This window comes from Triturus cristatus, chromosome 4_2 (genome assembly GCF_964204655.1).
Source record: "Triturus cristatus chromosome 4_2, aTriCri1.1, whole genome shotgun sequence".
NCBI classification, from domain to species: Eukaryota; Metazoa; Chordata; class Amphibia; order Caudata; family Salamandridae; genus Triturus; species Triturus cristatus.
In genome coordinates this window covers 972,518,713-972,528,890 of record NC_140586.1, presented here as the reverse complement: position 1 = coordinate 972,528,890, position 10,178 = coordinate 972,518,713, and the positions used below count along the sequence as shown (strand labels likewise).

General features: G+C 43.0%; 1 pseudogene; it reads right to left on the bottom strand.

Annotated features, from left to right (window-relative positions):
- Positions 1 to 890: 890 nt before the first annotated feature.
- On the bottom strand, positions 891 to 1,319 carry LOC146839181 (large ribosomal subunit protein uL29 pseudogene; annotated as a pseudogene).
- Positions 1,320 to 10,178: the final 8,859 nt, after the last annotated feature.

Genomic DNA, 10,178 nt, shown 5'->3' with positions numbered 1-10,178 from the left:
GTAATCTGCAAGGTCCCAAATGCAGCGTCCGTTCTGCAGTGCGTCCCGCTGGGCAATCCAGGCACAAAAGTTTATAAAGGCTCGAGGGCGGGGGGGAGGGGTCGGGGAGAGCAGCCCAGGTGGTCACAATCAGGCAGGCGGGTGCTCCTGGGAAACAGAGTCCCAGCACCCGCGCTCGCAGCCCCGCCTCGCTCAGTCCACTCCGCCTTGCACGTCCCTCAGCAGTGGCCCCCGGTGTTGGTCAAACTCCCCTTGCGATGCGGGACCCGCGGAGCGGGTACCGCGAGGGGTGGAGGAGAAAGGTGATCAGCCAGAAAGGTAATCTGCAAGGTCCCAAATGCAGCGTCCGTTCTGCAGTGCGTCCCGCTGGGCAATCCAGGCACAAAAGTTTATAAAGGCTCGAGGGCGGGGGGGAGGGGTCGGGGAGAGCAGCCCAGGTGGTCACAATCAGGCAGGCGGGTGCTCCTGGGAAACAGAGTCCCAGCACCCGCGCTCGCAGCCCCGCCTCGCTCAGTCCACTCCGCCTTGCACGTCCCTCAGCAGTGGCCCCCGGTGTTGGTCAAACTCCCCTTGCGATGCGGGACCCGCGGAGCGGGTACCGCGAGGGGTGGAGGAGAAAGGTGATCAGCCAGAAAGGTAATCTGCAAGGTCCCAAATGCAGCGTCCGTTCTGCAGTGCGTTTTGCTTTCACTATGTCTTTCTATTGTATCTATAGTAACCTTAAATGAGATCATTAGAGCAAGTATACTCCACAGAAGCATTAGTAATCCTGTACAACAACAACACATTTTACACCATCTTTTCAAAAATATACATCTACCTTTTCTACTATCTGTGTTTGCCATTTTTGTTAAAATGAACAGTGTCTTTTGACTTAGCCTCTTCTAGAATACTCAACCATATAGCCTTTATTTTGTAGAACACATTTAAGCTTTCACAGCAAATTTGCGCATTGGGTATAGACGCTCTTTTCGGACTTGTTTTTTGGTCTTCAAACCCGCTTCGTATTTGTTGAGTCTACGGCGCAAAGCACGAGTCTTCTTGGGCCTCAAATCAAGGGGCTTGTACTTCTTGCCTTTGTAAAATTTTCGCAGGTTTTCCTTCTGTGTCTGGTTGATGACTGTGAGGACTCTGGCAATGGATTTTCGGACAACCCAGATCTTGGACAGCTTGGATGCAGCTTCACCAGTCACTTTAGCAACCCGGAGCTGCGACAATTCGACCTTGAGGTCATCAAGCTGTTTCAGAAGATCTTCCTTCTTCTTACCACGCAGATCACGGGCCTTGATTTTTGCCATATTTGCTGCGAGCCACCACCGGAAAAAAGCCTCTTCTACTTCACAACTAGTTTGTCTAACCCAAGGCTCTAAGCACCTACTTGGTTCTACCAGTTTTTGTCTTTTTTCCCATATTTTATTGTCTTTCCATTAGCACCTTCCTTGTCTCATTCAGTTTGGCATCTCATCATCTTTCACCTTTCCTTCGTGATCTGAGTACAGAATGTCCTGAACATCCGCTTCTTCTCCAATATCGGATAAGATAACTCTCAGGATTTCTGATTCTTCGTCCTCCTCAACCACTTCCGGTACAGTCACCTCTGGATTTCCCTGGCTATCCACCTCTTCTTTTACTTCAGGCAATGCCACATATGTCCATTCTGGCGACTTATACTTCTGGTTAGGTTTCCTCGTTCTTTTGCTTTCTTTAATTACAACTATTTCCTCGTCTTGTTCAGCTCTTGGTGAATTTACTCGTGTTAGTCGATATCTCAGTCTTTTTATTTTATTCGGCCAAACATCGTCTTTTGCTGCTCTTTTCAGTTTACTTCCTTTATCATACTTTTCAGTTCTCCAAGCTCTCTTTCTTAGAACTCAACCATCAGGTACTTCGTCTTCGCTTTCCTCTGACTCTGTTTCAACTTGCTTTTTACTTTCAACAGCTTCTTTTTCCACCACTTCTTTCGTTTTCCCTACTTCTGTCCCTCCTCGAATCTTCGGCACGCAATCTTCCTGCTGACTACTTGTCCCTTCTTCAAACTGGATTTTGGAGTTCCCTACACCTCCTTGGGGTTCTTCCGCAGAAATCTTTCCCTCTCTCTCTGTATCTAGCACCTGTCCATCTAAATTGGTTATTTCAGGTGTAATTTCTCTCAATCTTTCATCTGGAACTTCTCTCTCAGTAATTTCTTTAATTGTCTTTTCACTGTCTTTTCCTTTTCTCAAACATTGAGTTCCTTGTTCAGTCTCTGAGTCTGTGCTGGTATCAGAAATCTGTAGCCATCTTCTCAAGGAAATGCTTCTGGGGATGAAAGTTAGATTTGACTCTGATTACCCCCTTTCTGGGTTTTCTTTGGTTCTTGTCTCTTCGTCATCTGATTCAGTACTAGATTCTGATTCGTCAAAATATTCCTTTTCTGTGCTATCCACTGGATTTGGAATTCTCAATGTTTGACATGCATGAATCCAGTTTTTCAGTCCAGCACACTTCACAGCTGTTGTTGTGGTCAAAATTACTTGTCGTGGTTTTCCCCACCTTGGAACCAGACAGTTTATTCTTCTTTTTACTTTGATTCTTACCCAGTCCCCTGGGCTCAGATCATGGGCTTGCTTCTTTTCAAGGGTGGTGGCATCCGCTCCAACCTGATGAAACACAGAATGAATTGCGTCAGCCAGGCTTTTACAGTAATCCAACACCATGTCATGAGTTATAGGCATCAGCTTGTTGACTGGTATGAACACAGGACGCATTGCTCTACCCATGATGATTTCATGGGGGCTCAACCCTGTAGTTCTGTCTGGAATTGATCTAATAGTAGTGAGTACTAGAGGCAATACATCAGGCCATTTCATACCTGTGGCTAAACACATTTTCCCTATCCTGTTTTTGATAGTACCATTCATCTGTTCCACCACACCAGAAGCCTCTGGGCGATAGGCACAATGTAGTTTTTGTCGTACATTCAATGCTTCACAAATCAATTTTATGATCTCATTATGGAAATGTCTTCCTCGGTCTGATTCAATTGTTACTGGGAACCCGAATCTAGGGATAAATTCCCTCAAAAGTAATTTTGCCACTGTGATTCCATCATTTTTCCTTGTTGGGAATGCTTCCACCCAACTAGAAAACAAACAGATCATAACTAGAACATACCTCAACCTGTTACAGGGAGGCATCTCAATGAAATCCACTTACATTCTGGTAAAAGGCCCTCCGTCTCGACCTATTGTTCCTAGGCTCACTACTGTCTTTCTTCCAGGGTTGTATTGCTGACATATAAGGCACCTTTGACAAAGACTCTCTGCTACAAGTCTAAATTTTGCATTGTACCAGGTCTGCTTGAACGACCTGATCATAGCATCTCTCCCTATGTGTCCCTGGCCATGATACATCCGTGCCATGGCAGACATCATGCTATCAGGCATAACTGGTCTTCCATCTCGATGGACCCATACATGGTCCTTTTCCCTTGGTGCACATCCTGCTTTTACCCACTGCTTCATTTCCTCATCTCCTGCTTCTTCCTGCAATTGCCTTACTTCTTCCCAGGTTCCTACAGTGTAAGTAAACATCAAGGTGCAAGAAATCACTTCCTTCTCCTTCACCCTATTTATCGAATTCTAAGTACGTGCACAGTATTGAGCCATATGATTGGCGTACTTGTTGCCGATGGCGATGTAATCGCCAGACTGAGTGTGGGCAGCACACTTTACAACAGCCAATTGCCTAGGTAGCTGTATCGCCTCAAGCAATTTTCCAACCACCTCAGCATTCTTAATGGGAGTTCCACTTGATGTCAAAAACCCTCTCTGCAGCCATATTTCCCGAAATTGTGCACCACACCGAATCCGTACTGGCTGTCAGTTATCACGGTCACTCTCACACTCTTCCCAATCTTACATGCCCTAGTCAAAGCAACAAGTTCAGCTACTTGGGCCGATTTTACTCCTTTCAGGTAGGATGCTTCCATTACTGCTGCAACTGTGCAAACTGCATATGCTGCACTCAGCATTCCATCATCTGTTCCCAGGCAAGACCCATCTACAAACATCACAAAATCACTTTCTGGTAATGTTACATCTTTTATTTCAGGACGTGGTTTGGTACAGAAATCGAGTACCTCCAGACAATCATGATCTGCTTCATCTCTGACTTCCACATTCTCAGCATCAGGCAGAAACGTTGAAGGATTCACATTCAAGCATCTCACAAGACTTACATTTGTTGGACCCAATATGACTTTCTCATACTTAGTCAGCCAACTATGTGTCATGTACTGAGTGCGACTCTTTGTTAAAAGGATTGCCACATCATGTGGTACAAAAACTTTCACAGGATATCCCATCACAATTCCTCCACTCTGTTCCACACTCCGACAGGTAGCAGCCACTGCTTTCAAGCACCCAGGTAAGGCTACAGCTACTGGGTCTAGCATTGATGAGAAGTATGCAACTGGTCTCCTCAGTTTTCCATACTTTTGTATTAGAACAGAGAGTGCACATCCATGTCTCTCACTGCAATACAACTCTAATTCTTTTCATAATCAGGCATACCTTATGCAGGTGCTTCACACAACCCATCTCTCAATCGCTTAAAAGCTGCCAATTCTTCTTTGTTCAAATCAATGGGATCTCTCACATCACTTCTTGTCAAACGTACCAAAGGCTTTGCAATCAGAGAGAAATTGCTAATCCACTGGCGACAATATCCAACCATTCCAAGAAACATTCTCACCTCTCTTTGGGTCATGGAAGCTCTCATTCCTTTTATGATCCTGATCCTGTCTATTGTTATTGATGGAGCAGAGTACAGAAGATCTTGTGTGTACTCCGTTCAGACCAATCACCCCCATAACAAAGTAATATTTTACTTTTGTTTGCTGTGTATTAACCAAACACACACATTACATGTGGGAAATGCTCTGCATTTACAGGTTTGATTAACATATTAATTAATAGTGGAAAACACACGTTTAATCTATTTTGTGCATTTAAATAGAGTAATAGTGCATGTCTATGTTGTAGTGTACATTGTGCATTGCATGCTGCTTTTGCTTCATTTTAATGGCTTGCAGTGTGATGCTTTTCCGCTAGGTAACAGTTTTTAGGGGATACATATTAGCCCTGGTGGGTGGGGGGACAGAAAACACACATTTTCTGTGTATTCAGATTTTCTTTGTGTGTGTCTATCGCAGTTTCAAGATGGGTTCGTTTTTCCCGGTTCTGCACAGTAGAAAATGCTTGCATCATCTGGCTGGAGGAACCTCGTGCATGCACCGTGCTCCACTGAACTTTGCAACTCCAGCTGACTATGTTCGAGGCCATGCCGGTAGTTGCTGACTGCCTGAATGATAGCACGAGAACAGCTGAATGCCTGCCGAAGAGAAAGAGTTGAATGCCTGCCAAAGAATGACCACGTAGAAACAGCTGAATCCCTGACATTGAACAGTTGAATCCCAGCCGATGAACCTTTGAATGCCTGCCAATGAACCTTTGAATGCCTGGTAATGAACTGTAGGACAGTCAAATTTGTATCTATCAGCTTGTCAAACATAAAGTTATTCACGGACATCCTGGGAGCTGAGAACCACATTGTTATTCCTGGACATCCTGGAAGCTGAGAATTACATTGTTATGAACGGACATCCTGAGAGCTGAAAACTGCATTGTCATGACCAATCAGAGCAAGGGAAACAACATGAGTTGAAACATTTGAGGGTAGAGAGCCAGCAAACACAGCATAAATATCAGACCAAAATTGGGGTTTGTAGTGAGAAAAGGCGGAGGAGAAAAGCTGCTTTGGAGAAATCCTGGGAGCTTGGAATTATGCCAGACTGTGCACTGATGGCCCCTGTTGGTTCGAGATCGTTGCGGGACACTAGCTTGGGTGAGAGAAGTCGTCGAGGAGGTCAAGGGTTAATTAAGTACGTTGGGGTTTTAGTGCTGGGTAGGAAGGTTTTAGTGTAGGAAATCTTTAGAATGAAATGCATGTTTTTAACTGTGGTTCACTGCTCCTTCATTTTGGAACCCTCTGTCAGTTACATGACCAAGGATTGATTTATAACCATTTTGAGAATAATGAAATGAATGCAAACCTACATTTTCTCTTCATGACTTTTATTAAACAGTTTCTTGATTTATGTCCTGAATAAATGGCAATGCTCAAGTGAAAATGAATAGTGAGAGAATAAATGATAATTTCCTTTATGCAAATTAATTACATAAAATCTTTTGAAATGATTTCAGGTGTTAGTGATTCTTTTAGAATCAATTAATTATGCAATTCAATATATCGTTGTAGTGAGGTTAAGCTGGTCTTGACAATCACCATCAACCAATCCAACTAATTGGTCCGTCGACCAAGTGGGTGGAGTGCCTTGATGATAAAGCTAGGATTCTACAGATGCAGATGTACATAATGTATTTAATGTAAATATTTTCCTATAGATAATAAGGTATTCCTCCACATGTCCACCGCTTGAATTACTCATCCCTCCTTTGTGTGCAGACTCAGTGAGAGAGACGTGTGAGGGTTGGTGTTATGGGCCCCACCAATGACTGCGTGTGTGAATGATCTAGTGTGACGTCGGGTCTGCGACGCAGGAAGGGTATTGGTACATGTTATTCCCCATTCTTCCTGGTCTCGAGCTGGAACATTATCGTTCTCAGTCCTTTTTCAATATTATGGCCCAAATATTGTACTTCTTTCTTGCAAAATTGTAATTTTGATGGTGACACTTTAAGTCCTCCATCAGCCAGATGATTCAGCAAGGCTATAGTGTCTATTTCACAAGCTTCACGGGTTTTCGACGCCACAAAAAGGTCATCGATCTATTGGACTAACACTGAATTTTCGGGCATTTCTAAACTCTCTAAGGATTTCTTCAATATGTGATTAAATATTGAGGGGCTTTCTGCATACCCCTGTGGAATTCGGCACTAAGCCAAAATATGTTCGCCAAAATGAAATGCAAAAATCTACTTGCTGTCACGGTGCAATGGAATGGAAAAGAAAGCATGGCATAGATCAATCACTGTATACCATTCTGCATCATGGGGAATCTGATACAAAATCACAGATGGATTTGGTACAATGGGGCATCAATTTTATCTATGTTTCTCAAATCTTGCACTATCCTGAACTTTCCATTAGGCTTTGTGAGTCCCATAATCGGGGAATTACATGGACTGCTCATTATTTCTCTCAGAATGCCTTGTTTTATCCTCTTTCAATCACAGGAGTAACTCCTTCAGTTATCTCAGGTGTCAATTTATATTGAGGGACATTTGGATAACTTACTCCTTCCTTCACTGTTATTTTTACTGGGTCTACATTTCTCATTAGTCCCATATCTTCCCCAGTGAAATCCCAGACTTCTGCTTTTACGGTCTGTTTCAATTCTTTAGGTAATTCATCAGGGTTAAACACAGCATAGGCTTCAGTAACCTCAGTTTCCCTGTTTGTCATAGTCATTTTATATAGCGCATCTTCATCAGGGGTCTCAAATGCTATCCCACCAGGGGTACAGAATATAGTGCAATTCATTTTGCACAGCAAATCCCTACCTAAAAAATTCACAGGACTTGTATCGCACACAACAAAGCGGTGCATTTCTGAGAATTTACCTATGCTAACTTTCAATGGTTCTGTAAGATAAGTTTTAATCTGTCTGTTGGATACACCAACTACTTGGATCGTTTAATCCGAAAGAGGAAGATTCTTAATTTCAGCTGACCTAACAGTTTATCGAGTAGCCCCAGTATCTACTAGGAAAGTAATATTTTCATTATTTATCTTCCCATCCACAAATGGGCCTATCTGGTCTACTTCTAGAGTTGCGCCAAGTACACACTCCTCTTCCTCCCTTCGGCACCATCAATAACCCTCTTCTGAATCGCTCTCATCGCGTTGTAGCCAATACAGCTAAACAGTGCTAGCGCGCGGCAGATTAGTTACCTTTTCTTCGTTGTAGAATCCTGTCTCATTACTGTTTACAACAGATCCTATGGGCAAATGCATGGGGAAAAACGCGTTTTGGGAACCCCCTTTTTTCTCGGCCCCCGCTTGACGAATCACCGTGAAATTTTCAGGATAGGAGCGGACCGGAGCTGGCCAAAAGTTTGGAAAATTTCGCGAAGATTCGTCAACCGGCGCCAACGTTATTTCAAATAGAATGTTGCGTATTTCCTATGGAAAATAGGTCCTAACTATAACTACCTACTGGCGGTCGCCAGTAGGTAGTTATAGTTAGGACCACGTTTCCATAGGAAAACCTCAACATTCTATTTTGAATAACTTTGGCACCGGTCGACGAATCCTCGCGAATTTCTCAAAATAGGTGGGGCGCTACGCTCCGCTCCTACCCTGAAAGTCTCGGGGGGATCCGTCAAGCGGGGGCTGAGATAAAAGGGGGGTCCCAAAACGCGTTTTTCCCATGCATTTTTCCATAGGACCTTTAGAACGAGCTACAGCCCGAACGGCTGAACAGAATTACTCAAAATTTAGCAGAGAGGTAGTCCCTAGGTCAAGGAAGTGCCTTTTGTAGGTTTGGTGTAAATCTGTTCAGTAGATTCTGAGAAAATAGCCTTTAAATCAATATATATATCTGAGCCCGCTTACGGTACGCTTACCGTACGCTTACCGTAAGCGTACGGTGGCGTGCGCGAGCGCGATTCTGATTGGCTCTTAGATCTTAGTAAACATTCGAATCGGCCGAAACCAGGAAGCGGCGGCCGCCATTTTCTGTGTTTCACTCTGAAAAAAAAAGAGTGAAAACAAGAAAAGGGGGCAAGGAGGAGAGTTACAGACCCCTAACATTTGTAAGGGGGTCAAAGAAGGACAGAAAAGTACAAAAAAAACATTTATTGATTTTTTAAAAAATCACGGGGTACGCGTACGGTTAGCTTACGGTAAGCGTACGGTTAACAAAAATAAAAATGAATAAATGAAATGACGAATTAAGAGTTTAGAAATTAGGGAGCTCTAAAAAGAGCTGTTGTGTTTATTAAGTCATTTTTTTAGTGGTACCTACAAGTAAGTACCGATGCAGAGTCTAAGGTTCAAGAGGAAGACTCTGTTCCCTTCATCATTGAAGTGCACACCATCTCCTCTATAAATGTCTTGCATGTCATAACGCAAGTTGTTGTGGTAAATGGCACCCATACCATAGTCACGGAGGAAAGCAGAAACAGATTTGTTGACGTGCTTTCTTGCTTTGTCAATCTGCGGACAGAAATGATTGGACCAGTTCCATTTTTGCCTTTGGCATATGTTGGAAAACACAAAGGCAGTTTTAGGGAAAAGTGTAAACAGTTGTGCAAAGGTGTCCTTCATAAGCATTTCCAGACCTACCCCAGTCAAAGTGCCTAGGTCATTGCCACCACAGTGCACTATTATGAGGTCAGGGTGTTGGATTTGAATGAAGGATTTCACCAATGGCATCAATTGGTGCCACTTTAACCCTCTCTGACCAATCCATTTAATGTCTACATTTGGCAAAGCAAGGTCTCTCACCATACCTGTTTTCTCTGCAAACTTTTCACTCCAGAAGACATAGCTGTGCCCTACAATCCACACTGTGAACATCTTCAAAGGAGAACTGGATGCACTCAGGAGGTGTCTTTCAGTAGAATGGCAATATGAAAAGAAAGACAGTTTGGAAATGGAGGCATACATATTTTTTTCAAAACAAAAAGAACTGATTGGCTGTTTCATACCATTCTAGAAAAAAAACTAGGCTGTATGTGTAAATTAATAGAAGCATGTTTTGTATTGGTACAAAAAAATGTGTAACCAAAGAACAGTACTATGGATTTGCTGTAAGGTTTGAAAAGTCAAGCACTCTTGCTCTGTGGAATTGAAACATTGTTTGGCAAACTTCTGACCTAACTGCACACAGCAGTGTTCCATGAGCTGTTGCTATGGTAGCAGGCAGAAGTCAAGTTGGGGGAAGGGTACTAGGCAGAAGTCAAGTTGGGGGAAGGGTACTTTATGCATTTCTATAATGTTAAGTTTAAGTAAAAAAAGAATCAGGGCTTTTTTAATACAATCTTTGTGATTGGTATTTTTTTTTGCCCGCTGTAAAATGATGAATGCAATTGCTTTCACAATTTATAGTGAAATGCAATATATTCTGAAAACAGCAAAAATAAGGTAAAAATATTTTTGGGGAAAAAATG